The following is a 22,161-nucleotide window of genomic DNA, read 5'->3' as shown; positions in this document are numbered from 1 at the left end:
CAGGTACAAAGTGAGGGGGATGCTCAACTTTAATCTCTTGAAGCTCAGGACTTAAAACACTCATATGAAGTTGCAGTTCATCCTTTCTGGATCAATGATAGGCCAACAGGGCTGGGTTCTTATCTGCTGAAAAGACCCTGGATTGTGGATTGGTAACAGTTGTTATCGTAGGAAGATTAAAGAGAGAATAACCATAAGAAACAAAACTAAGGGAAATGGAGGAAATGTGATGGCTGTTGCTCTAGTTCAACCACTAGAAGTACCACCCTATGAATCTCACAGGCTGTGCTCAGGCCAAGGTCCATCCTCAAGGCTAGGCTACACTTGGAATTGGCAATCCCTGTTCTGGGAAGAAAGCCACACCTGGTGCATGCTGGAAATCAGAATGCATTCTCATCAGGAAGAAAACAATCTTAAGTGAACACATGATAGCTGACTGAGGTCATAGCCAACTCTACTGGCCCAACTCCATGCACCCCATAAATCCTTCAAAATCTGATCTAATGGCATAAGCTATCATTTTTAAGTCTTTGCATATACTTCCACTTGGAAACACCATCTTTTTGCAGATGCCCACTTCAAGTACACTCCTTTTGTGCTCTGTTTCCTATGGCATTATAAGGTTTGTGTGCAATTGTTACCCCTTCTATTAAATGCCTTGAAATATGTTTTACATTTTGATCCCCTATGGTTCTAGCTCTGTGCTTGGTATAGAAAATACTCTTGGTGATCAATTGGCTGAATTTACAATGGGAATATTGTTTTTGCAGCTAAGTCCTTTGAGGTAAAATAGATTCATTGTCTGACACGCAGCCCTTGGAAGGAAGGTTAGAGCATGGCACACAAACACACATATATAAATATATTTATCATTATGTTTTCCCTCCAAATCAATACCAGTGTGTTCCATCTTCAATATATACTTTCTCTGCATTTCAACTCATGGACAGACCATTATACCATAAAAAGAGAAACAGCCAGGGACAAGTATAGTGTAACATAGCCATGGCTGTTTCCAATGCTAGCCCAGCATTGGTAAAGAACAAAACAAACCCCCTTCAAATACATGTCAAAATGTCAATCATTGATATACACCAAGCAATTCCTTATGATCATTAGAAGAAAAGAGAGAGATACAACCTAATATGAAATTGATCAAAGGTGTTTTCACTTCCTTGTAGTATTGTATGCATTTATAGGGAGATCACCATTTGCCCCATTGGACTACCTTTTCCCCCTAGCTCCTCAGAGCTGGGGGATAGTAGGACAGGTCTAGAGTTTGGCAGAAGTGTCATTTATAAGGATATTTTCCCCTAATTTTGAAACCTTTCTTCATGAGGAAGCAAAGAGGTCACTGCATGGGCAAAACTGGCTTTTCTATTCATAAGTCTCAGCCATGTCTTCTCCTTGGTTGACTATCAGCATCGCCCAAGCCCATCGGGCCTTCCTCTAAAAAAGCAACACCACCACCACCACCACCACCATCAACAACAACAACAACAAAACAGCAAAAAGTAAACCATTCTGAAGCTTGTGCTCTTTGTCACTAAGACACGTGCTATCTCTACCAAATGCAGTGAGGACAGCTCCAATGGTGGCTGTGGCCTAGAACCTGCAGGGGAAGAAAAGGGAGACTGGTATTCAAGCTCTGGAAGGTTCTCCCAGAATGGAAGCTTAACCATGGAAAGACTTGGGGGAACAGAGCCCATGCATAGGTGATTTGGCATGAGCAGTCATTTCTGCTTTCTGTTGGTGTTGGGTGAAATGAAGGGCAGGAGGCAGAGACAAGAAAGAAGTTACAGTTTCCTCCTTGGACTATACTGTAGCTATGGAACCAAAAGGGTAAGTAATGGAATTGTACTTTCTAGTGCTGACAGAAGGGAGGAAGGAAAGAAGGCAAGGAGGAAAGAAGGGAAGGGAAAAGGAACAGGAAATTTTTTTAAGCAAATACTTTTCAATCATTTAATTATTTTTAATGAAATCTTATAATTATAGAAAGCTCAGTGAGGTGGGAAATCCCTATGAATCGAAATCCAACCTTGGGAGTGCATGACTATTGTACTTGTGTGTGTTTGTATATGTATGTGTATGTGTGTGTATCATATATTCCCACTCAATCTAATTACACATACAATACACACACACACACACACACACACACACATATATATAAGTATATTTATCATTATGTTTTCTCTCCAAATCAACACCAGTGTGTTTCATATTCAATATATACTTTCTCTGCATTTCAACTCATGGACAGACCATTATACCATAAAAAGAGAAACAGCCAGGGACAAGTATAGTGTAACATAGCCATGGCTGTTTCCAATGCTAGCCCAGCATTGGTAAAGAACAAAACAAACCCCCTTCAAATACATGTCAAAATGTCAATCATTGGTATACACCAAGCAATTCCTTATGATCATTAGAAGAAAAGAGAGAGATACAACCTAATATGAAATTGATCAAAGGTGTTTTCACTTCCTTGTAGTATTGTATGCATTTATAGGGAGATCGCCATTTGCCCCCATTGGACTACCTTTCCCCCGAGAGCTTGGGGGTAGTAGGACAGGTCTAGAGTTTGGCAGAAGTGTCATTTATAAGGATATTTTTCCCTAATTTTGAAACTGTTCTTCATCCCATTTCAAGCACATTTAATTACTTTGAGAAAAAACATACATAGTTTTTGGCCCAAAACACAGGAAAAACAAGGATTGTTGAAGCTTACAAATTATACAGGGCTTGCAACATGGATGTGCTTAGTGAAATGAAGGTAATTTTGTCCAAACACACAGATAAACAGGATAAATTGAAGATAGTCCACCTTCTATTCAGGATCTCAGGAACCTGTCCCATTATTCACCTGGACTCTCCAGGGAACCATGATTTATTAGGTGCCTCTGGCTTGTGCACTGTGAACGATTCCAAAGCACCATTCCTCTTAACACATTGGTATGGAAGAGAGTTCCAGAAGGTTTAGAGAAGAAGTGGAGGCTGGGTACAGTAGTTCACCTCCAAGTAGTACAACATGATATCAACCTAGAGAAAATAGCAATCAATGTCAACAGGGAAAGTAGCCGTGTCAGACCACACAGCCAGGCAGTCAGCACAGCCTGTCCTCCATGCGACAAAGTTGAGATTACAAAAGGAAATTATATTGCACACAAATAAACAGAAAAGGTTTCAACAACAAAACAAAACCAAAGCCAAACCATGTGTCCTCCCCCTCCCCGCCATGCACAAACCTTTAGTTCTAAACCCAAAGAGCAAAGGCGTCAAGATCAATCCTATTATCTAGAATATTCGGTCTGCAGAGACATTTCCATTCAGTCACTTGCATCCACAGAAATAAAGCACCTTTGAATCCAAGAGTTGTTCAAGAATCCTAGTGTCTTATTTGATGTGTCAAAAAAAAGTACAGTGAAAATAAATAGAATAACTTATCAAATGGCCAACATAACAATATTGACTCTAGTGAATAGGCAAAAGGGCTCCCGAGGACAGTTCACAACCAAGAAGACAAGAAAAGGCTATGACATTTCATGAATATTCTGTGTTATAGCTTTGAACTTTATTGCAAAGCAAAAAATATATATTTTATATATATATATTTTTATCTACATTTCACCTCTGACATTGTACACAACACGGAAGCACAGAAAACCAAAAGAATCATAATGAGGTAGATACAGAACACTTACAGATGGAGGCGACTAAAGATTGTAAATTTGGCTTAATACTGTGGCCACCAATGTCAGCCTTTTCACCAGGCCAGCAGCAGCCCAGTGATCTCTGACCCTAAAGTAAGTCCCAGTAAGAATACCTGCTTCAAGATGGAAAAAAAAAAAGAAACTTTTTTTTTTTTTTTAAAAAAAAGTCAGGGTAGCAAATGTGTTCAGTTGCAAACCCTGCTAAAAATTAAGGGTGGAAGAGGGTTTTCCTTTTTCATCGTTGTTATTTTGCTTTTGTGCTCTCTATGCTTACCCTAGAAGGGGTTTTAGCTTATCTACTCAGGAGTAACCTGTCCTGTAGGGTTATTCTCTGCCTTCTTACCGAGTGGGACCTGGGGGGTCCCAGGAGCTCACCAGTTAGGATCAGTGGTAAGCACGTCATGGGGTTCTAATTCCCTGGAGTATCTTTCACAGTGGTAGCTCCTAAGAAGAGGACTGCTGGCCTTTTGGACCCTTAATATACCAACTGTAACAAACCTAGCTCCTTTCTGGGATCAGCTGCTCTTAGAAGCAAGAGGTGCCTGCCAGTTGGCATCCCAAGGCATCCCTTTCCCCTTATCATTTCAATTAATAATTCTTCCAATGGGGAAGTTAATGGGTGACTCAGAAGGCCATCTTCAGCCTTGACTGTATGCATACTCTGTCACTGTCTGGAGTGGTAGTGACTTCTACAGAGACAAGTTCCTGTGTCCTTATGTCCTGAAATGATAGGAACGTGGGTAGAAGGAAGGAGAAGGAAAGGAGGACCCAGGGCTGGGTGAATCATGAAAACAGCTCACCAGCGAAGGTCAGCTCAGACACATGCTTATGGCAAAGAAATAGCTGGCCATTGTATGTGACCAGAAAGCTCTATAGACTTAGAACAAAAGGTGCAGAGGGACTGGAGCTCCAATCTATGGGGCTCACATTGAACCAGACTTCAGTGGATGGTTTAATGTATGAGCTACAGTCATATGCATTTCCATTTGTGACTAGATTATGCTTTGGATGAAATTTGCTCTATTGAAATATAATGGAGACAACTAAAGGCCAGGACAGCCTTGGGCTAGAGGGAGGCCTGAGAGGCCCTGGTAGAATAGCCTAGTTTCTTGTGGGGGGACAATGGAAAAGGAATGGAAGGAAACCTGATGTGTTCAGGGAGGACCTTGGGGAGGTGTGAGGGTGAGAGGCCAGAGTTTGACTGGTTTGGTCCTCATGTTTGTGCTTCATTGACCTGGGGATTGAAAGCACCCCAGGAAACCCTCTTTTTCTCTCCAAAGCTAAGTACAATCCCTGGTCCATAGACAACATAGTCCAGGCTGAGCTGTGTGTTTAGGAAGTGCAACAAGAGGATTGGTTTGAGGCATAACAGAAGATCTCAAGGTTCTCAAAGCTTTGGAGATGATATGAATATTAATCTATGTCTGGGTGGCTCCCAGGGTTCCTCCTGCCCTTCTGGACCCATACCAGGGAAGGCCAAGCTTTGAACTTTGATCATCAAACATCAGGATAGGCAAGAGAAGAACTAAAATCAAGAAGAGAAGAACTGTAAGTAGAAGCCACCGTGAGGCCAGACAATTTCTTCAGCCTAGCTGTGGCTGTGGGTGTGGGGCTTTCTGTTGGATCACTTTCTCAGAGAATATGGCCAGGTGAATTTGGGACTTCCATTGTTGTCTTCAGGAGTTCCTGGACCAGGCAAGATCAAGGGTACATCCAAGGGTCCCAAATATTGGATCTCTGTCTCCTGGGGACTCAAACAAGGAAAGTAGCTGGGACTACAGTAGGCATCATTGGGAGAGTTCTGAAGGAAGACTATCTGATTTCATGGTATCCTGTGGGGAGCAAAGGAGAGAGTGACTTTTGTCTTTGGGGACATGAACAAAACTGTGATTACAGCGTCTCCTTGACACTCTGAGATCCTACCATGGTCTGTCTAGTGATACTCAGCTCTGAGCATGGGATGGAAGGGCTTCCATGATGGACAACCTTTAGGATTAGTGCAGAGTTGGGACTGTGTGTCCAAACAAGTGCACTGAGTCAGAGTGCTAGTAGGCAATGAGCTGGGAGAGCTTTGGTTACACACATAAGAAGTCAGGGACTGAGAGGGTCAGCAGAGTACGTCCATCTTATCTTCCCCACCTTCAAACTCCTCAGTTACCCCACATGCACAGTTCTCTGGCTCTCTCTCTGCTCCCTGTGCTATCTTTCATTGCTGCTTCCTGCTTCCAGTGCTGGAGGCTGTGACTCTCACTTAAACTGGTTCCATCTTGTCATTATGCCTTCCCTTCCCTGGTTTAGGTTTGGAGAACAGTTGGCCTTCCTAGGTCTGAACACATCAGTTCATTCTATGAGACTCTCCATCACTTCACTGTTCCCTGCTTCTAGTGTTCTTTGGTTGCATGGTTCATAGAGGCTGCAACCCCACCTCTGCATTTTAGAGATAGGAAAATAGAAGCTCATGGGAGGCAAGTAACATGCCTAGAAGTGTCGGGACAGGAGAAGATATGGTTCCCAGCCCTATGCTCATCTGCACCTTAGGCTGACACCTTCCCAGATTCTTGCCTGGGGCCCTCCTGCTATGTTTGTTGGATAGAAACAAAATGGCATGTTTCTTGATATCCATCTCATTTTCCATCAGGCTATGTTAGCCACCTGATCATTGTGAGCTTTGGCAAGAAAAAAATAATGATTCAGGAAGAGCTTGAAAAATAATGAACCTCTGAGGCAGACCAGAATCTACTATATAGACCCTCAGCTGTACCTCAGACTGACCACAGACCCCTGTTCAGGGCATTATAGGCCTCTGTTTCTTGGCCTGTAACATGGAGTGAGATTTCTAGCCTTGCAAGATTTTGGTGGACCAAGCTAGGTGAGAGAGCAGCATCAGTCTCCTGCTTTGCTTGCTCTTAGTTAAGTCAGCATCCCATGAAGTTTACAAGGAGTTCCCTGCCCTTCTAAAAAAATGCCCTGCTACAGTTGGCTAACACTGCCCCAAGGTCCTGATGGGGTTTACTCTGACAGTGTGATTCTTGGTACTACAGGGAACTTGAGAACTTGGCTGTTTCCTGATTGTCTTCCTTCCCCTGATAAGCCATCTTAGGAACACTCTGGGCTTCGTATGCTTCCCCAGCCTGGGCATTCTTAGCATATACATGAGTGCTGCACTGTCTCAAGTGGCACCTAATAGTAGGCACTTCTATCATAGGTCAGTCCACAAACTACAGTAGAGCATGCCCACTCTGACAGGTGCTACCTCAGCACAAGTATAGTCATGAGCAGTTGGTACCCACAGACAGTCCCTGAGAATCACTACCATCCAGACCTCAGAGGCAGGAATATGTGTTCCTTCCCAGAATTAAGAGTTGACACAGCCCTCAGACTTCTCCCTGTGGCTTCTCTTCATTTTGCCCCAAACCTGCACTTCTTGGAAGACCTGGAAACATTGGTTCTGATTGGCCATATCTGGGCCTGAACATGGATAGCATAGGTCCAGAGAGGAAGGGGTCTAAACCTTGCAGATGGCTTAGATTTTGGCAAAGATTTCTGGGAGAGGGTGCTTATACAGGTGGGCCTCAAAGTCTCCAGAAAACAATCTCCAAAGAGATACTGCTTTTAGAAGAAAGAAAGAGTAAGAGGTTCCTGGGATGTGTCTTGAGCATCTCTTGATGGCTAAGAGAACAGGGAGATTGGGGGCAGGGGGGTGCTGAAGACTATGCTACTCACATGCAAGCAATGATCTCCTTCTTTATCTCAAGGAGTTCCATCTGTGTCCCCATCAGTTAGGGTGAAGGAGCAGCTTGTGCTACAGCAGTTCGGCAGTGTCTGAATTTGTCTGTTAAAAACTGTCTTGGATGGCTCAGCCATCTTGTGCAAGATTTGTAAACCATGAACAAAAATCAGACTTGTGCATTCTCAGCCTAAATAAGGGAGGAGCTGCCTTCTGCCTGCAGGGCTTTCCCTGCCTAGGTTGTGCTTTATAGAATCCCAGGGTTCTCTTCTTCCCTCTAACTACATCTCAAGACCTTCAAGTGAAGCTGTACCAGTTCACTTGAATTAGCCTCACAGGACATTGTCAACGAGCTGGAAGCTGGCATACTTATAATACTACTCCACCACACAGCACACACTGTATACAGTGTCTTGGTAAATGGCTGGCTTCCTGAACATTTATGCTTTCAGGCCCTTTATACTTACATTAGCTTCAAAGGGAAAATGGAGACAAGTTGGTGTTCATGTTGGCAGGGGTTGGAGTACTGGAAAGGATAGAAAAGTGAGGTTTGTCAGTGGGTATGAAGTGACATCTATCTGGGAAAGATGAAACTGGCCAAAAGCTGAGGTGGAAGATTCGACTTGGCCCTCTGGGAACAGGTTACTCCATATAGATAACCACAAATAAAGAAAGAGAAACATCCAACAGGTCAGATCCTCCCCAGAGCACACCAGCTCTCAGCTATGGTCTGATACAGGATCAGATTGGAAGGGCTACAATAATAGTTCCAGGTGCATACTACATGACACCCTACCCTCAGCCAGAGATCACAGGCTCATTGCTCCACTTAAGCCAAATTTTTTTTTCTTGCATTAAGTCAACACATCCCCAAAACATATATCATGAAAAGTAGAATTTCTAAAGGAAATTAAACATTTCGCACCAAAAGAGGATGAAAACAAACTGTAAACACAGAAACACAAAATACATATCAGATCGCTTACAGAACCAAACAGGATTAGTACATCAAATCATTTCAAATGAAAGCAAAGAAAACTTTTGTTGTGGTTGTTAGCTCTTAAATTCAGGCAAAGAATCATTGTAGCATGCTCACCTTGAACCAGAGATTGGTCATTGTGGTTCTTGGATAAAGGAAAAAAAAAAAACCTGTGAGGGATATGGAAAACAGCTTGGAATCTGAGGTGAAGGGGGTGGAGGGAAACTGGAAGATTGCATAGCTGTGAGACAGTGGCTTCTCACCAAGGCGAGCGAGTACATCATCTGAGAAATAGCATCTGATAGATTGATTTGATTTTCTGTTCATTCTGTTTGCAGTATTTTGTTCTCTGTCCATCAGACACATCATACACAGAAACGCATATACAGTACACACACACACACACACACACACACACACACACACCAGCACTAAAGACCAAAACCACACAAGCCAACCCCAACCTTTGAAAGACCCCTTGCTGCCTGTTCCAGCAAAGTTTGGATTCACCAGTACACCGTGCCTGAATCCCCACACTACTTTCTTGCACAAAGTAAGATCTCAGATATTTGCTTACAGTAGCAGTTTAAAGAGAGGATTGGGGATGAGGCATGAAGAAAAGCACCAGAAATGGTTTGATTCTCTTATTGATCTCTCTGTGGCAATGCCCCACATTTTGGTTAGGGGAGAGTCACTACTATTTAAGAAATTAGAGGAAAAACAACTGCCTTTTTTTAAGCTTTCTTGAGGTAAATGTTATGTGTGAACACCTTAGGCAGTCATCAATACAAATAGAGAATGAACAACAGCCAAATGTAATATCCATGTGCAGAACATGAGGAAGCATATTCACATCTTTCTTTATGTCTCTCTCCTCTCATTCAGCCTGCCTTCTATAAGGTATGGAACAGAACAGAAGATGAAGGATTTCCTGTTTCACATTCAGCACCTGTCATCCATCTCTCACCAGACTCTCTTCCACACACATGTACCCAAAGTCACAAACCAAGGGAAAACTGAAAATAGAGTTTAGGATACTGTACACATTTCCACTCTTGCTATATGCCTTCTGCATATATGACATATATGCACACATGTGTGTATACATATATGGTAGTTTACATTAATATAGGAAACAACAAAGATCTTTTAGTTACGATTTATGCAAAGTCTCTGCATCTTATTTGTATTTTCTGTTCCCTCTCCATTTTTGGATAAACGACCAGCTATAACAATCTATTATAAGGCCTCACAGAAAGAATTCTGCATGTTTTTTTCTCTAAGAACCAAAGTGTATAAAATGAGGTTTGATTCTAGCACCTTAAACAGCATTAGTGATGTTCCCTTGGGAGAAATTAGTGCTCCCTAACGGCCTAGAGACTCTCCATCAGTTACACACCATCCACAGGTATTACTGGAGGGAGGAGATGAAACCGTGATGGTAGCTGCAGAGAGGGAGCAAACCAAGCCTCAGGTGAAAGTTACAATGACATACACACAGAATCTCAAAGTCAGGTCAAGCTGCTGTCTCCAAATTAGATTTATTGACTATGCCCCTAACAGCCAATTCAATGGATAGTGTTCCCCGAGGTATGGAAATAGTATGGGAACCATTTTAGATGGGGAAACTGAGTCTGAGAGACCTAAGGTTACAGAGGAAACTGTCTTGAGTCTGGACACAAATCAAGAATGTCTGACCTCTCACCTCTTATTCCCAAACCATCCTTTGTCAACTTTGATTGGTGAGTTGAGATTTTTCTTTTTTCTTTTTTCTTTTTCTTTTTCTTTCTTTCTTTTTTTCTTTCTCTTTTCTTTTTTTTTTTTTCCTTTTTTTTTTTTTTTTTGGAAAAGCAGCTTCTGGCCATGAGCAAGGAAGCAAAATGAACAAAGAATTTTTTTTTTTTTTTAATATCAGCACCAAAGGAAGTTTAAAAGAAGCTGCCTTGTGCTCCTTTATCAAGTGTTCTGTGTCACAGAGACAGCAACTTTCACAAAAGAAGAGAGCTCATCCCAGGGACAGGAGGACAGGAAGCTCTTCTCGCCTGTCAGTGTCTATCCCCAAGGTCCTTACTCTCCAGAGAGCCAGCAGGCCTAGTGGAGCACTATAGTTTTGTAGAGGAATGATCAACCCCCACCAAAGCTGCACCAGAACCTCAAATATATAATTACAGAACCACAGTGGTACATCTATATTCATGTTGACTGACATGTGTATACGCTCACGTCTCTGACTGCACTGTCACGGAAGACTCAGGAGAAGTCCTGGTACTGTTGTTTGCTGCAAGTGGCCACCTTGAGTGGAGTTACATGACGGAAAAGCACCACAAGAAAAGGCACCACGGGTTTCAAGAAGTTAAATCTTGTGTTGTTACGGCTCTGATCTCACCATGGTGGGGCCACAGACAGGTTGTTCAAATTTAGCAAGGACCTTAAAGCCTTTGAGTCAAAAGATCTTATACCATGTACACCATCCGATCCCAGCTCACCGAAAGAGAGAGGCACCAAGAGCCTGACAGACTGACATTGTCCTTTCCAGTGACTGATAGAAAAGAAAAACATTTCTGATACTGAAATTTTAAAAGGGAGGTCCTCAGACACTGGAAGCCAACCCCTGTTTAAAAGGGGAGCATGTAAATCTATGTATCATGGTTTACTTGGTTTTAATGAATTAAGAGGAGGGGAGGGAGGGAGGAAAGGAGGGAAGGAGTGAGGAAGAAGGGAGGACCTATTACATCCACATCCAGTTAGCCACAAATAGCACCAAATGGAGATTTCCAAAGATGGATAGACTTCCACACATATCCACACAAATAAGGACCATGCATTATTGACTTAGAATCCACATTACTCCATCCCGAGAATCTGGCTAAGAAAATAGACATCACTGGCCATCTGGAATAGCAAAGATTCTATAAGCCACTGGAAACTCAGGAAGGTGTTGCTGAGTGGACACAGTGACCTTTTAATTTCCCTCAGTGTACTTGCTGGCCCTGAAAACACCTTCTGTTTCTGACTCCAGGTGGAAGTGACACTCCTGGTTGGCACGAGTATTTACATTGTCACAGGAAAGTGGATTCAGGGGCAGAGTGCAGAGCCCTCACTGATGACTGTCTCTGCCTGGCTCTAAGGCTGTGTTGGACTAGAAGAGTCCACTAGCCATGCTGGTGGGTCTTGCAGGCTTCAAGTCCTTTTTCTCTACCATCTAAGCCTATGGGGATGAGCTAGAGAGACCTGGGACCAAAACTGTGATGGCTCTGCACAGGGACCTCTTAGCTGGCTGGTGACAGTGGGAGTGTGGCATGGCAGCCCATTCCTGTAGTTCACTGATGTAAATATGGTTCTTGATTTTCCTTCTGCTTCCTCAAGCTGCACACACATTTAGCCTTCGTGGTTTGCAAATTCTAATGCTTAGCTGAGTCTCAAGTGGCACTTTCATTTTTGTAGGTGATAAGTAAATGGTGGCTGCTGTTTTCTGTGTTACCAGCTGTATATCCAAATCTATCATGGGCACAAACAGCAAGGGACAAACAAGAGGCTTCTGCAGAAAGGTCCTCTGTTACAAGGGAAATCTCCAGTAGCCTCCTGGGATGGAAAAAAAAAAGCCACCTGCTCACTCTTCACCTGAGACTCCTTCCACATCATTTGCCTCCATTATAGCCACGTCTGACTGGAAGTCTGTCTGTCTGCCATGTCTAACATGATCTCTGTTCTGTTTTCTCCTCCCTAGGGTTTCTAGAACTTCTTTCTGTGTGGCAACTAACCTCAAAGTTTCCCCCTTGCCTTTCCTCTGCCTTATGGCCCCAAGTACTCCAGATTATGGCAGTGGGTGCCTGAAAGCTCCTATCTGCACCGTCTCTGCTGTTGCTACTGCTCCTGGCCACTGGAGGTAGCAGCAAAAAAGAATGATGACAACTTAGTTGTCATTACTGTATCTCTTAGAAGACACTGGGTGAGAGGTGGAACCCATGGCACCGAGGGGTTGTGGGCCAGGATACTGTGATAGAGACCAGTGGCAGGTTCAGCTGGGAAGTTGCCTCCTCTGAGTCTTTCGTCATCTCCAAGGTCATGTGCTCCCTCCCATGGAACTGGCCAGATCCTGCCCACGCTTCTGTGTAATTGTCAGATTCTACCCTGCTCTACAGATGTTCAATTTCTGAGTCAGGCATCTTGGGTATTTTGAAATTGAAACAAGCCTTTTTGGAAGCAAGAAAATTGATAAGTAGGAAGGCTAATAATTGGCCAAAGGTCACAGAACTAACTTTTAATGATTTCCCACTGGGAGTCTGTATGCTGGCCTATGGTGACAAGTTGAAATTCATTTCCAGCCTCTAGGCCTAGATTATCATTTGATATCTTCCCTCTCTCCCTGCTTTAACCACATGGCAGGCCCGGGCTGTGTTTGGCATACATTAGCATCGACAAATAATGGCTTCTTTAGTCTTCCTCCAAAGGATGTGCATTAATTCCATAGTACACACCCCTAGTGTGATTCTTCTCATCCCTTCTCAAGGTATACATGACCACTATGTGTGTACGACCCATGTGATCAAGGGCAGGATTACTGCTAAGCCCTTCCTGATACCTAGACCAAGCTGCTTCTAGGCCAGGCATGTTTCATTGAAATGCAGGCTAGAAACTGGCTCCTTCACACTGTTTCAGGTGCAGGGTTCAGTTTTCAGAGGTGGCTATGAAGCTAAATGTTTAGAAAGTTCAGCTGACTGACTCTGCTTACTGGAGAACATGGTTAGTGTTGGCAGAGTCAAGGGTAAGGGAGGCATGTGCTCAGGGTGCTACAGTCCACTCACATCCTCTCTTGGGGAAGAACTGACCATGACCATCAGGGATAGGGACGAACAGGGAAAAGGAAGGAAGCCCTGTGGACATATGGGGTGCTTGTGCCACTGGCCTCCAATAATCAGGAAGGGATGCTCCAAGACACTAGTGGAAGCTTGGAAATGCTGTTCTAGGTATTTGCCTTTCATGGACAGGAGATGCCTGCTCATTGGTAAACCCCTGGAATCTCAAGGTTAATTACAACTTTGCTTCACTGAAATCTAAGAGAATGACTATAACCCATTTCTCAAACCACCAGTGCCCATAGTGGACATAAGGTCAGTGAGGCAGGACACCTTGAGGTTAGCCCTTTGTGAAAATTAAAAATGGTGTACACTCAAGTCTCTAAACTACCCAAAAAGTTTGACTTCTTTAGCTCTGTAAAGAGCCAGCTAGCAGCACATGGACCATTGTTGGGTTGAAATAAGAGCCCCCAAAAGGAAATCTTGCACAAGTTTAAGAAAATGACCCTAGCTTGCCACCATTCTGAAGAAATTGGATTCTAGTCTTCTGGTGGAGGCATTGAGTTCCAAAGGCTCAAGAAAAGCCAGAACATAACAGAATGAGTTAGTGAGGCAGGAGCCTGTATCAGAGCTTGCTATCGGGAAGATGCTGAGCTAGAAAATACTGGAACTTGGGGGTGAGGGTCAGATATGTATTTGCTTTGAACAAAAAACTAGAGCAACCCACCTAATGACACCAAGAGGTGACAGAGAGAGCTCAGTGGGGTCATTTCTGTTTCTCCCTCTCTTTCTCTCTATTTTCCCTCCCTCCCATTCTCCCTATCCCTTCCTGTCTACTCCTCTCCCTCCCTCTTTTCTTCCTCCTTTCCTTCCTTTTCTTAATACATTATTTTCTGTAACACATCTATCATTTTCTTTCTTTTTCTTTTTCTTTTTTTTTTTTAGGATCATAAAGATGTGTGTTTTAATCTATCATTTTCTCAACAGCCAAAGCTCAAGGCTGAGTAGGAGGAACGGCTCCTGCCGCCTCTCTGGGACTGAACTCTCATCTTTCATGATCCACCTTCCAACTTCTTTTCTCACATCCCACTGAACAACTTTTCCATAATACTTATAGGAAAGTGGTTTTCTTTAAAGTTTGTTTTTCCAGAAAATAGTCTGTGGATGTGGAGAGATAATGGAAATATTACTCATAGTTGGGGTTGGCAATAACAAAAGTCCTACTGAGGTTTCCAGGGCCTGAAGGCAGACTGACTACACTTGGATGTAATAAGTCCTATGTGACCTTGGGATTATGAAGACAACAATGGTGAGGGAAAGGAAGAGAGATGGCTGGAAGGAGGCACACATAAGGACTAGCAGCACAGGGGGAAGGTCTTTTGTAATCAACAATATGGGTGAGAAGTGATCGTCCACACCAGGAAAGGACAGTGAGGCAGCTGAAGTTCAGAAGGCTCAATACTGGAGCCACCCCTGCCGCGGGCTCTGGATTTTGAGCACAAGGACATGCCCTCCAGCATGCCTCACTTCCAAGGGAAACCCACTCCAGACCTCTGTGGTCCTTCTTCAAGACAAATAACTTCCCCTTTCTCTTCATCACTTCTCCCTTCTCAAAGGAAACTCAGCAATTCTTTCCTTTCTTCAAAGACTGGCATCATAAGACAATTTTAAAAATAATAAGTGATTTCACTTTGGTTCTAAAACAAAGAGGATGCTCCCACTGGGTTCTGAGGAGACTCTCGTGGCAGATAAATTTCATGGCAGGTGTAGGGGGACTCAGGGACACCCCCTACAGACTTTGGGAATTCCAAAGCTAACAGGCCAGGGAGTGTTTCTAGAAGGCCTGGATTTGTGGCTGGAACCTCTACTTGCTCAGCTCAGAAGATGTGGGTTCTCTGAAGAAACCAGAGAGCCTGTGGCACAGTATGCCCTGAACAACTGAGACGTGAAGTTTATTAGAAGACACATTTGGCCCACATTGTGTGCTGGGAAGGGAAGAGCTTAATGCCATGGAAAAGCAAATGAGAGATTTAAACAGGCTTTGTTTTATGTGAGATTTGAAAATCTTCCCCCACCACCAAAATGCAAAAGCAAACAAGACAGTTGAACATTTTGTTTTCAGGCAAAGATCCTCATCTTTGGAAGCCAAGACTTTCCAGCAAACAGAGTACCAGACTTTCCAAGGAAACAAACAAGCCAAAAAGTACCAAACTATTCCAGGACAGCCACAGAGACTCTCTGGATCTAAAGAGAGAAGAGAGCTGCCACCACACTGAGCCTGGGAGGAATACTTGCAACAACAGAACCAAAGTAGTAAGTACTGGTCCCAGGTCACACGAGCTCCCACTTGCCTTCATTTCTCCACAAAGGGAGGAGAGAGTGTCCTAGGTACATATTCTCTGACAGAAGCCATGGCATGGAAAGGTCCACTTTTCAACTCTGGAAGGAAAGTGGCCTTTCTGGAAGCAGATGATAATATAGCCCCACATTGAGGCAGCTCTGTAATTCTATTCTCTGTTATTGTAAAATAGACTTAGATGAGAGAGGATGAGGACTTAGCCTGTGATCCCTTTTCCTGCATCTGTCATGGCACTTTGTATCCAGTCAGTGCTCAATTAGTGCTGAAAAAGGCATTAAGTAGAAAGCAAAGTTGGTAATTATAACACTGTTATCCTCAAAGTGCTTACCAGACCTTAAACTGCTTTACCCTCACAACACCCCTGTGAGGTAGGTAAGCAATATTCTCATGGCACAGAAAGAGAAATTGGCTCCAGAGTGACTTGACTTGGGTACATTTCCAAAAGGGCAGTCTTGCAATTCCCAATGATGGAAATTTCTCTGTCCGTGAGAAAGCACCATGCTCCGATTTAAATGCTTTCTCCGATCTTTTTGTTAAAACAAAGAAAATGCTTCAAGACATCACTCTGTAAAATCAATTTCCTGTGTTCGAAAAGAATGCACTCTGCTGTTTCTGCCCCAGGGAATTGGAAGCACTGACCAGCTGGACACAGTTTCCTTCAGCACACTTCCAGAATCCTGCCTCATCCTTATCTCTTGCCTACCATCCATCCACTGAGGCTCTCCGTGACTCCAAGCGTCCATCTTCTGAGTCCCTGTTCTTCATAAATGCTTCAGGATCCTCTCATGAGTCAGAATGAGCACAGATGAGGGTAGAGGCGCAGCTGGGGGTCTCTGTACTCCTTCCTTTCAGTTGCCATCTGAAATACCTTGTGGGGACAGATAAGGCCAGCAGGGTTGGCCTCACTACACACAAGCAGACACAAGCTCAAAGGCGCTAGTACTGACTTTGAGAGTGTGGCCAGCTGATCCTTTGCATCGAACAGCATTAACCTCACAGACCAGAGTCAGAGCAGGTGCGAAGAGAGACAGGCCAGGGCTCCATGGTCAAGGGCAGAAGAATTTGGCAGCAGTACCCAAGACCTGCCCTTGATAGCACTCTGTTCCTTTGGGGCAGTCTCACAAAGTGCTTTTCTTTCTTTTTGTAGTTTTTGGTGAGACTTTCTATACCAGAACAGACCTAACCCAGAACCAGGTTGACTGATCCATGGGCACTTGGACTTCCATATTTCTCTTTTTGCAAGATGGTTCTCAGAACCAGTTTAGAATTGGTATCATGGCTGCACCTTGAGTGCTAATGTCCTCCATGGCTCCCACCTGCTCTCACTCTGGGTTAGGTCCTAAGAACAGTGACGTTCTTAGGATGGGTCTCTTTTCTTGTTCCAAGTGTATCTTGGTATTTGAAATGATAACAGTCAAACCATAGTTTAAAAAGGAGGTGGGGGTCAGGTGGAGGAAAAGAAATTTAACTTAACTTTTTCAATTCAAATTGTGAGGAGGAAAATATCCAAATTTGGTAAAATAGAAAGAAAAAGAAAATAAAAAACCAATTGCATGTTACTCCCTGGTCCCACATATCTCTGAACCTTTGCCTGCAGGATCCATGCAGAGCACACCAGGGAGTGGTGAAGGACCCATGATGGGCATGAGGATTTGTAGCTGGCAATACAGGTGTTGGAAAAGCACATCTGGGGCTTTCTGTACTTTGCGTGAGTCCTGGGGATGATGAGTCCATTTGAGAAGAGAAGCCTCAAGGATTTGAGCTAAGGCAAGAGACCCTTCCCAAAGAGGTCTGGCCACTTCCCACACCATTCCAGAGCCACTTTGCTGATCCCACCTCATGTCTGTCAGCTGTTCTGTGAGTAGCATTTCCAAAAGCACACTCCCCTATATTTTCTCTGGTCATACAGGGAAAACTAGAATCAAGGGACTTAAGAATTTACAGATGCCCATCAGGTGCCAGGTGGCCAGATGTCCCTGGCCAGATGCTACTGTACTGAGTGAACAGTGTGGAGACATATATGATGATCCAAGGCTCTCTCTGTGTGTCTACTGTCCTTCCTGCTCACCTCCTAGGCTTCTGGGTGTCAAGTGTATCTGAAACCACCTCTTTTTCCATACTTCTGGTTCCCAAGGAATGGGGTCACCCTTATTCCTATGGGATTCCTTCAATACAGGTGGCACTGACCAAATCATTGGAACACCCCTGAGCAGGAGGGAAAGCAGAGGTGATCTGCTCACCACCCACTTTACTGATTGAGAAACCAAGGCACCAAGAGGTGAAGTGAGTTATCCATGATCACAGTGGATCCCTGCATCAGCCTGTGGTCTTTCCTGGTCTTTCTGGCTTTAGGCAGAGCACCTAGGAAGTGTGAAGGTAAAACAAGCCTCCAAGCTTGAGGACCCCAGGTCTACATTAAGGATGAACTAGAGTCAGATGGCCGACTGCTCATCTGTATCTGCAGTGACAGATGGCCAAAGGTTACTTAGAGACAGGTGCTTTCCCACTTACCAAGAGGAGAATCATAAATATCTTTCCCCCTTAACTCAGGGTGATGTTCTAGAAGCCATTCTCCCTGAAGGCAGGAACAGAGCTTGCTGACTGGCTTTAGTTTGAGGAGTGGCTAGGGATTCTTTCTGGAGACCAGCCAGGACAGCATCTCCTTCCTGGACATAAACCTTTTCTCCATGCAATGGGGGCACCCCAGGGCAACTGTCTCTAGGTCCTTGCCTGCTCCTGCTCCTGTGGTCTATTCTTAGCCCTTGACACAGGTGCTTGCCTGAAGAAGGGGAATCTCCTGCAGAGACAGTCTGTCTGCTGCTCTCTGGAGCCATCATTAATAGCACTCATGACCTTTGGCTCCAGAACACGCCTGCTGTGTCCTGCCAGTCACTGCCAAGAAAGGTACAGAGAGAAAGAAGCAGATGATGCCTGGGAGTTGAGTAAAGCAGAAAGATCCATGTGGGTAGAGGAGAAAGCTGGGACTAGGTCAAGTTAGTATCTTTTGATATTTAGCCAGTAGCAACAGATGCAGCATTTGGAGTGAGAAACCCAAACCCAGCCAAGGATGGGGAGGGTGAGGCAAACTTTGTCACAACATCTTCCTTTTCCTTGGGGACAGACTTAGAGAAAACCTATAAGAAAATGGACTAGCCTTTTACATCATTATGCCTTTCAAAGTTAAGACAGGCACATGTTGACTTAGGATGCTCTTAAGAGTGGAGAAGGCTGTTGCCAGCTGTTGGATAACCATTACCAATGCCACATTCCAGAGGCTGGGCTGTAGATGAGAAAGGAAGGCTGCCCAAACTATCAAAGGGCTCAGTTTGAAAAAAGGAGTTAGGGTAGGGACATACTTGAACCTAGAGGAGACTCCCATAATGTCTATCTCATGTCCAACTGGACCTTGATAAAAGGAGCAAAGGCTGAGCTTAGCTTACCCCCTGCAGAAGGCTATGTTGTGTCTCCTAAAAGGGGAGCCCAGGAATCAGCAGGTGTTTGACACCACAATGCCCAGAAATACTCTCTGGGCAAGCTGATCAGTACCTGAGGGGGTTGACTCCTCAGAGTCCTCTCTTTCTCCTACATATTGTCTTTCCCATGATTCCCTGGGGCATGCTCAGATTTCCCTGGCAGTTTCCCAAACTCTAGATCCATGGAATTACACTGACCTCTCTTCCCTTTACGTGTTAAATTTGTACACCATGCTCCTAGCCAAATTTGGTGGGGTTATTTTAGTACTTGCCAATAACTGGGTAAATGGATGTAAGATGACCATCCACAGACTACCTGACCTGAGACTTAGCACTACAGGGTACTGGAATCCTGAACACACTCTAGCTTCATTCTCCTCTAGACTCCTTCTAGACATCAGGGGCCCAAACTTGCACACAGAAACTCTATTTTAAGGTAATGGGTAGAGAAAAAAATTCTCAGGTCTAGAAGCATCAAGGCTTTGGGATCATGAGAGACTCATGTAGCAAAGCACAGAATAGATGAGGGGAAAAGCAATCATGAGTTCTTTCTCAGGTATGAGGAACTGCAAAGGGTGCTCAGTGAGGAAGGAGCACCTGACCTTTCCAGAGCTTCTCAGAAGGTGGTGACAGCAGATCGGGCTGGATGAAGAATGGAAAAAGTTACATAACTTAGTGCTTTTAAAAATACCATATGTCTCTCTGAAAATTGGGTCTAAAGCCTGTAGCATGAAAAGCCATATGACCAGGACAGTTGTCCTTAGAACCAGACAGGATCTACCTTTTTTTAGCCACCATGAGGTCCTACAGGGCCACTGCTGGTGAGAGACTACAGGGACCACAAAGAATTGGGTGATTCTGTATCTATAGAGTAGAATACAGGGGTCCTCCAGGCTATGGGGAGATGTGTCTTCTCTTGATTAGGACAGTTAGGAAAGATGGAGCCGCTGTCTCCTGGCCCCCAATCTATCTGGGCTTTGTGTATTTTTTCTAACATCCCTGGTTCCAAATAGACAAGACTGATCTTAAAGCACAGAGAAACATTTTGTTTGAGATATCAGAAACTTTAGGGGCATATGAAATCCGTAGGAACAGATTTGATGGATTTAGATCCTCTTAACCTCACCTATCAATGTCCTTAAAAGACCTGAAGATTTCCAAGGCCGATCCACCCAGTATGTGGAAGGGGGCGGCTTTTAGAAACAATACCAACAAAACTAGTCTCTTTGCACTGATAGGACTATATTTCTTAGAATACAAGAGCCAATCCTTCTATGGATTAGGTTAGGGGAGTGAAATATGAGGGTCTATAGGCATACTGTATGGTGGGGGATAGTATATAAAGAAAGAACAAGGTGCCAACAGTCTTATCTATCAAAGCTAAATATCAGGAGTTGGTTATTTGCCATCAAGAGATCCAGGGAAAGAAATAGGTGTAGAGATTTCTGTTGCAAGCACTGTAGGCTACAGCTGGGGAAAATTTAGATAGGCCTTAATTAACTCATGAAACAAAAGGTTATCAGGGGCCCAGACATATGTCCAAGTGAAAGCAGATTGCCAGGGGGTGATGACACTATACCTAAGTGCAATGGTCCTGCTGTGACATGTCCAGGTCATCTGGGAGGAAGACACTGAGAATGTGTAAAGTCCTTTAGTGACACTTGAGTTACCAATGGCCTCTGAAGGGGAGGAATAGAAGACCTCATGAGAAGGAATGCTTAAGAACAATGGAGTCTGGAGATGGGGTTCTCTATAAGATGAGGGTGATGCTGCCAGAGGAAACAGATCTAGTTTCTCTAGGATCTTCCTTCCTCCTGCCCTGTCTCTGCTGTTTGGATCACTCTTCTTCCTCTTTCTCGTCTCTCTGGTCTTCCCTGTACTACCCACATATTTCCAATTGCATTATTGGGAAAGGTAAGGCATGATGGAGGAGATGGAGGAGCTCAGGAGAAGGACAGAATTACTACTAAAGAAGGAAGGGAGCCCAAATCCACCAAGGCTGAAGCAAAGGGCTGGTGAGATGTCCGTGGCCGCACCTCTTCCTCCTTAACTGTCCAAGGCTCAGGCCTCCATAAGCTGGAAACTGTTTTTCCCATTACAGATGTTCTCAGCCAACAGCCACAATTTCTAAGCTTTGTATAAACACGGACATGTGTGCTTGAATGTGCTTGCCAAAGACAGAGCGGTCACACGGAGGTGGCAGACTAAAGCCAATGGTGGGGTCAAAGTGTAAGAGATAAAATGGAAAAGTGTCTAAAACTAGACATATAAGAGGAGTGTCAGAGGTTCAGAGGGGACATGTGGCACTGAACAGCTTCAAGGAAGCTATTCACTGGCATACAGAGCTCTAGACCTGAGACAGACAGGACCTGGGACCAAAGCTAGCCGAAGGGATGCCCTGCCACCCCACAAATGGACTCACCTTGCCCAGCCTGAGCAGAGTATTGGGTGGAGCTTGGGGCTGGAGCCCCAGCAGGTGCATGTGAACAGGTCACACATAGGGAGCTCCCTTTGCTCACCCACCTCCAAGCAGTCCCTCTCTCCCTGTCTTGTCCCTGCCAGGCAGACAGCCCAGCTGGTCTTCACCTTAGCCCAAGTGTGCTCTGTTGTGTCCTGCTTCCCAGAGCAGGGACCAGGTAGGATCCCCCAGAGACCCCATCTAAGGGAAGTCCTGCAAAGTTGTGGTAACACATGAGATAAGGCGGTGCAACAAAGGAGGGTCTCACAACTAATATAATGTTTTAAAGATTTAAGAAAAGAAAAAGAAGATTCAGATAAACCATGAAGGGTGACAAGGAGGGACTTGGTTTTGTTTTTTTAATAGTTTTTAAAATAAAGTTTAAAAATTCCTCAAACATAAACAAAAAAAAATTTCCTCAGTTTTTGAACTTCTCTTAAGAATAGCTCAGTGTGAGGTCTCGCACCCTGAACAGTTAATCCAGAATTAAAAACCAATTGCAACCACAGACAACAAAGACTAACAATATGTACTTAAAAATACTGTGTATGTATATATATAGATATATATATATATTTACACATATATATCTTTTGTGGAGACATTTTTCTTTTTATGATTAAATTTTTCTTTTACTTTTTTCTTTTTTTTTCTTT

The 22,161-nt window shown here is 44.0% G+C and overlaps 1 long non-coding RNA gene across 1 annotated transcript in view; it reads left to right on the top strand.

The window, feature by feature from the left end:
* Positions 1 to 14,455: 14,455 nt before the first annotated feature.
* Positions 14,456 to 22,161, top strand: part of LOC116084888 — a 28,872-nt gene continuing 21,166 nt past the window's right edge. The window contains exon 1 of the long non-coding RNA XR_004116307.1: positions 14,456 to 15,528. This is a non-coding gene — a long non-coding RNA (uncharacterized LOC116084888). The remainder of the gene's footprint in view (positions 15,529 to 22,161) is intronic.

The sequence above is a fragment of the Mastomys coucha genome, unplaced genomic scaffold (genome assembly GCF_008632895.1).
Source record: "Mastomys coucha isolate ucsf_1 unplaced genomic scaffold, UCSF_Mcou_1 pScaffold9, whole genome shotgun sequence".
Taxonomy (NCBI): Eukaryota; Metazoa; Chordata; class Mammalia; order Rodentia; family Muridae; genus Mastomys; species Mastomys coucha.
This window is presented reverse-complemented; position numbering and strand designations above follow the sequence as displayed.